At 48.3% G+C, this 6,749-nt stretch overlaps 1 long non-coding RNA gene across 1 annotated transcript in view; it reads left to right on the top strand.

Annotated features, from left to right (window-relative positions):
* Nucleotides 1-6,545: 6,545 nt before the first annotated feature.
* The window catches only part of LOC120408925, a 93,284-nt gene continuing 93,080 nt past the window's right edge, over nucleotides 6,546-6,749 (top strand). Inside the window, exon 1 of the long non-coding RNA XR_005601015.1 lies at nucleotides 6,546-6,708. This is a non-coding gene — a long non-coding RNA (uncharacterized LOC120408925). The remainder of the gene's footprint in view (nucleotides 6,709-6,749) is intronic.

The following is a 6,749-nucleotide window of genomic DNA, read 5'->3' as shown; positions in this document are numbered from 1 at the left end:
GACTCACGGTAGTTGAGTGTATAGCCACCATGATGGCAGATGAAATTCAGCATTTACAAAACACATTAATGAATATTGAAAAGAATCATCTGAACTACTCAGGCACATTGACAGGTTCTAAATTATGTACAACCCTTCAGGACAAAGATCTGGGGTCACTGTGAGAATCTGAATGGGAAACCTCTGCACAGTGTGCACAAGCAGTCAAAAAAAAAAGTAAAGAAAATGTTAGGCTGTATAAAGAATTACATAGCAAAATACTAAAAATGTTATATAGCCATTATAGAAATTCCATGTATAGCATCACCTGAATTACTTTGCTCGATTCTGATCACCCTGCTTCAAAGAAGCTATAGCAGAAATAGAACGGATAAATTATTAGACCTATGGGAAGGCTTCTACAAGAATTGGAGTAACAAAAAACAAAACCAAATAAAATCAAGTTAACCAGAAACATTGAACTAATTTAAATAAAAAGTTGTAAATTCAGTAAGGGAATCAATCTTCATAATGAGATTGTCTTGTTTATATATTTAAGCCTCTTCAGTTTGAGTCTTTAATATTTTGCAGGTGGGTTATGTGCTTTGAGGTATTTGTGAGAGGAAATAAACAGCTGCAAATTCCCCCCCTTTAAGTACTCCGTTTGCCATTTCTGATGTAACTGAAAGATAGAAGGTGTCCCTTAGAAGCTTAATGTTATTAAGATCAGCAGGAAGATGTCTGACATGGTTTGCCATTGTTCTTAAGAAATAATTAGACCGCCTAGTGGAATAAGCCTCAGTGGAATACAGGTAGATCTGTTTTATAACCCTTAAGTCTTGAGTCTTAATTATACAGTAGCAGTCATTTTTGCACTTCAGCCCATTTTGCTATATATTGACGTTACTAAACTGTCTCATATTCTCAATGAGAGTGGCCATTTTCCTGCAAATTTACTTCTTAGCAACCAAAAGATGGATTAGCCCGACTCCTGGTTTCAGTAAGAACCTAATCCTTTGGTGACAGGAACGGTGTCCAAATTAATTCAGGTAATTTCTTCAGAGTGTGGGTAGAAGGGGCAATTGTGGCTACATTTTGAAAGAGGCACACATACACATGTAAGACAAGCTTGCTGCTGTACTTGCACACAAGTTCAAGTTTTCAATGGGCTGTGATTATGCAGCTATATAAGAACAGGGAAATAAAACGGGTAGGCCTGGGGACATGGGCAGCTGTTTAAAAGCCCAATCCTGCTGCCTTTGAAATCAGTGGTAAAATTCTAGGTACTTCAATGGGAGCAGGATTGGTCCCTAGAAGGATGCAAGTGCATTTTCAACAGTTAGGTCCCCTCATGTAATCTGTGTGTTTGTAGGTGTAAATAATTAGAATTGATTTTCCTCTCTCCTATTATATATCCATATACACACACAAGTCCTGTAATTAATATTTAGTCCAGTATCAGTGCAAGGATTGTAAATGCCCTGCTTGAGCTGTGACGTTTGAATATGTTGGGGGACTTGCAAGTAGTATCTTTGCCCCTTTACAGATGGTAAATCTGAGGCAAAGAACTTAAATGACTTATCCAAGGTCAAGCAATGAGTCCAGGGAAGAGCTGAGAATACAACCCACGTCTTCTGACTCACACTGTCATGCCCTATCCACTAGACCTCTTTCCATCTGATGATCTCATAATGTCTTACAAATATTAAGACCTTACTCCTTTTGAGGAAAATAGGTATTATCTCCATTTTACAGAGGGGAAAAACTGAGGAACAAGGAGTCTAATGGCCCAAGTTTCAGAGCTGCTAACCACTGAAAGGTCACAGTATCTTCAACAGGAGCTGCAGATGCTCAGTGCTTCTGAAAAAAAGATCAAATTAGGTGTCTTGCTTCAGTTCACATGAAGTCTGTGGCAGAACTAGGAACAGAGCCCCCAACACTCCTGTGCACAGGTGCTGGAACTAGAGGTGCTGAGGCAGGGGTGAAAGTAGAAATAGGGACTTACCAGTACGGGGCTGGGTTGGGGCCAGCTCTGGCCCCCAGAAGGGGCAGGGCCTCGGGTGGAAGGGGCGGGTATGGGGGGGGGAAGTCAGAGCCAGCCCTGGCTGCCCTGTACTGGTAAGTGCCTTCCCCCTCCTGTGCCAGGGTAGCAGTGGCAGCCGGGGGCTCCGGCAGCAGGTTAAAGGGCCCAGGGCTCGGCCACTGCTACCACCCTGGGCCCTTTAAACCGCTGCCAGAGCCCCTGGCTGCCGCTGCTACCCCAGGGCTCTGGGGGCTATTTAAAGGGCTGGGGCCGTAGAGGCAGTGGGATCTCCAGGCCCTTTAAATAGACCCCAGATCCCTGCTGCTACCCCAGGGCTCCAGGGGCTATTTAAAGGGCCCAGGACCCCCCTGCTTCTTCTACTGCCCCAGCCCTTTAAATAGCCCCCGGAGCCCTGGGGTAGCAGTGGTGGGGCTCCAGGGGCTATTTAAAGGGCCCAGGGCAGTAGAGGCAGCGGGAACCCCAGCCCTTTAAATAACCCCCGGAGCCCCACTCCCGCTATCCTAGGGATCCAGCTACTGCTGGGAGCCCCAGACCCTTTAAATTGCCACCTGGGGACAGGGCCAGATCCTGGGTTTTTGCCGCCCCAAGCGGCGGGAGCGGGGGAAGCCGTAACTGCAATTGGTGGCAGCTCCACCGCACCGCTTTCTTCTTTGGCGGCAATTCGGCAGCAAGTCCTTCCCTCCAAGAGGGACTGAGGGACCTGCCGCTGCCCTTGGCTGCCCCAAGCAGCTGCTTGCTGAGCTGGTGCCTGGAGCTGGCCCTGCCTGGGGAAGCCGTACAGGCTTACTTTCACCTCTGTGCTGGGGGTGCAGCAGCACTCCCTGACTCCAAGTGGTTTCCACCTTTCACAGGGTTTACAGTTTTGTTCAATGGCTTTCAGCACCCCCACTCTACAAATTGTTCCGGCACTACTGCTTCTGTGCTTTAAGCTCAGAACTATCCTCCTTCCCCTAGCCCTACCTCCGTTTCCCTCTAGGGAAAGAAGAATGCAATTCTTTATTTTCCTTACTGGCAGTTTGGAGGGCTGAGTTGTCATCCAGTTTGTTTAGCCAGTGCTCCCGCTGCAGCCTCATCTGACACTACACAGAGAGGAAAGGAGCTCCTTTCTGTTGCATGGACTTCCTGAGAGCCACAGGTTGCATATCCGTGATCTCAGTGCACAACATTTGACTGAAGAAACATGTGCTGAAAGTTTTAAGTTTACAAAGGAAACTCAATGTAATAAAAATATTTCAGGGAGCTCCCCAGTAGATGGTGCTGCTGTAAACTTTTGCATGACTCAATATGCAAATCATCCCTGGATAGGGAAGGGAGGGCTGTCCATAGAAATTTGTGTATCTGCTAAAAACCATGAGTCCTTGCTTACCAAATGTGACCCAAAGGGGCTTTCACATTTTGGGATATTCCAAAACAATTTGTCCTACTTGTTAAGGAACATGGAAGAGTAATTTGGGCACCTTCAGCATAACCATGTAGGCTACTAGGTGGTGATAGGACAACACAATAAAACTGATCTAGCTAATGGCCCAGCCATGCCTCTGGCACTTATTTCCCAGAAAGATCAGAATGAACATGAACCTTGATTCCTTCAGAGTGAAATGTAAGACCTACTTCATTGACCATCAAAATCCACCAGATCAATACAAATAATCCCCCTAGACTGGGCATTAGAGAGAGAAACAGAACTGTGTGAGCTCCCTTTAATGAATTTGTAAAGGTGCTCAGATACCATGGTGATAAGCACAGTATAAAAGCCTAGAGAGCTAGGAAGATATCTATTCTTATAATAGTCCTTTGTAATTTCCAAGTTTAGTTACTGACATCTGTTGTGTGATTAGACTAAGAAAAAGAAACAGGTATAATGGATCTAGAAAGTCAAGTTCTTTCCTGAGTGCTTTTCCTTTCAATATTGTAATAAGTTGTACATTTGGCCACCTGAGTAATGGGGAAGTATGAAAGTTTTTATAACATCCCATTTGAAGAATTACACTTGACTATAAATAGACAAATCTTTTCCAATGTAGTCAATAGGAATTTTAACCTAGACCTATGGGGAGTACAAGTCTCTGTCACTCCTAGAGGCCTCGCATGTAGGTAGGGTTTGGAGCCACAAGTGTAGAGAGCACCGAAACTGAAGTGAAAAGCAAGTTTATGCAGATTAAAAAATCCCCCGCATCATGCGGAAGCCATCTTTGAAGAGGAAGTGGTCACTACAATCGTATTCTAAACAAACCCTGCTGGTTACCCATCATGCATCACTAAACAAACCTCCTCCCAGGAACTGCACTACACTGGAGGGGTCCACTGAGGCCAGGTTAATCAAATCCATTAGCAAGGCAATTAGATCAACATTATTTTGCATCCCTTCCTCTCTAATTTAAACAGAGGTAGTTTACTGGGCTGCTTTGATTAACATTTTGTATGGATGGATACACTTAAAGCAATGACTTCCACTTTAATTCCAAGAAAGCAGCTAGACTGGGGTGGGCAAACTATGGCCCGTATGCTGGAACTGGCTTGGAAGCCGTTTTAAACCAGCCTGTGAGCTCCTGCTGGGGAGCCAGGTCAGGGCCTGCACGATGCAGCTCGGCTCCCCTTTGGCACTCCAGCGGGGGCACTGGGACAGGGACCACACCATCCAACTCCGCCCCACTTTGGGACTCCAGCCAGGGCGCCAGGTTGGGGGCCGCTCCACACAGCTTGGTCCCGCTCTGGCGTGCCAGCCGGGGCACTGGGTTGGGGGCCACACCAAGCGGCTCCCAGAAGCTGAGGCATGGCTCCGCTCTGAGAGCCAGGGACCGCTCCACGTGTAGGAGCCGGAGAAGGGACATGCCACTACTTCCAGGAGCCACTTGAGGTACACGCTGCTCGGAGCCTGCACCTCTGAACCTCTCCCCATGCCCCAACCCTCTGCTCCAGCACTGATCCCCCTCCAGCTCTCCAAACCCCTCAATCCCAGCACGGAGCACCCTCCCAGCCCCAAACCTCCCAACCCCACTCCAGAGCCCGCACCCCCCCAGCCAGAATCTGCACCCCTGCCTTCAGCCCAGCCCAGATCCCCCTCCAAACCCCTTGATCCCAGCCCAGAGCACCCTCCTATACCCCAAACTCCTCATCCCTAGCCCCACCCCAGAGCCCACACCCCCAACCAGAGCCTTCACCCCCTCTCGCATCCCAACCCCAATTTTGGGAGCATTCATGGCCCACCATACAATTTCTATTCCCCGATGGGGCCCTCAGGCCAAAAGGTTTACTCACCCCTGAGCTGGACTCAGGGCCGGCTCCAGACCCCAGCGTGGCAAGCACACGTGTGGGGCGGTCCTTTCCTGGGGGGGCGGCAGGCTGGGCCGGCGGACCTGCCGCAGTCATGCCTGCGGGAGGTCCACCGGAGCCCCGGGACGACCGGACCTCCCGCAGCCATGCCTGCGGCAGCTCAAGCAAAGCCGCCGGACCTGAGAACCATCCGCAGCTGCAGGAGGTCCAGCCGAGCCGCGCGACCAGCGGACCCTCCGCTGTCATGCCCGCGGGAGGTCCGCTGCTCCCACGGCTCCGGGGCGCCTCCTGCGCATGACTGCTTGGGGCGGCCAAAAAGGTGGAGCCGCCCCTGGCTGGACTCACCCTGTTGTGCACTTAGAATGCATTCCCTGGCCTAATAGTCCTCTGTCTTGGTTAAGTTAGTTCAACCATGCTAAATCCTTTGGAACTTTATCCTGGTGGAGCAAGATCAGGAGGAAGTAATTGTGCTTAAGTTTTCACACACACTGTGAAATGCAGACATTCGTTGTGAAGTTAGATATTCTAGTTTAAGTAAGACAAAAATAAAAGTAGCCATGAGAGACCACAGCATGGTTTCCTCTGTGACCAGCTAAGGTTCTGATCCTGAAAGATACTTGCAGGGGCAGATTCATGTGTCCATGTAGAGCCCCATTATCATCCTAAAAGCAGAGATCCACCTATGCAGAGTAACTTGCAGGATTTTTACTGCTTTTGATTCCTTTCAGAGTTACAAAGGCAATACACCTAGGGGCTGTCTTCACTGCAAGAGTTGCCCAAATCAGTATCCTCACTCCTCTCAAGCCAACTGAGAGGCAGCGACCACATTGCAAAACACTTGAGCCACACAGAGTGACTGGATTAACAGCAATGAGTTGTATGTAACTCAAGCTGTTGCATCCCCATTGCATTATTAGCCTGAGCATCAGTAGAAGCTGAGCTTCAAACTTCCCTTCCTACCCACCAATCCCTGACCGGCCAGCTATCTTGAGCATAAAGCAGCACTTAATTCAAGCTAGAGATTTGCATGTGGACAGGAACTGGGTTAAGAGCAAAACTCGAGTTACAGCTTGATTCAACAGTGCAGCAAAATTAAGCCCCAGGAGAGAATGAGCTGTATTCTATGGCCCAGATGCTCAAAGGTATTCAGGTGCCCAACTCCTGTTGATTTCAAAGGTAGTTAGGTAGCTAAATACCTTGGAGGATCTGTGCCTATCTTGTACATTTTCAAAAGAATTACTTCCTATGCTTCAATCCATTACACCTATGGATGCACTCACCCCGCACACCACCATGAAGGCAATGGCTTTATCCGGGTGACATCTAGGTCATCATTTGAAAGCAATGAGGTTGCACAGGTGTCACCAAGAATCTATTACTGGTGGCAGTGAACAAGATGGAAATAATTTAAGGTGAATTTCAGATTCCAGGCTGGGTTTGTGGGGATGACAGA

This window comes from Mauremys reevesii, linkage group 7, assembly GCF_016161935.1.
Source record: "Mauremys reevesii isolate NIE-2019 linkage group 7, ASM1616193v1, whole genome shotgun sequence".
NCBI classification, from domain to species: domain Eukaryota; kingdom Metazoa; phylum Chordata; order Testudines; family Geoemydidae; genus Mauremys; species Mauremys reevesii.
The sequence above is the reverse complement of the archived record's forward strand: the minus strand, read 5'-3'. Positions and strand labels throughout refer to the sequence as shown.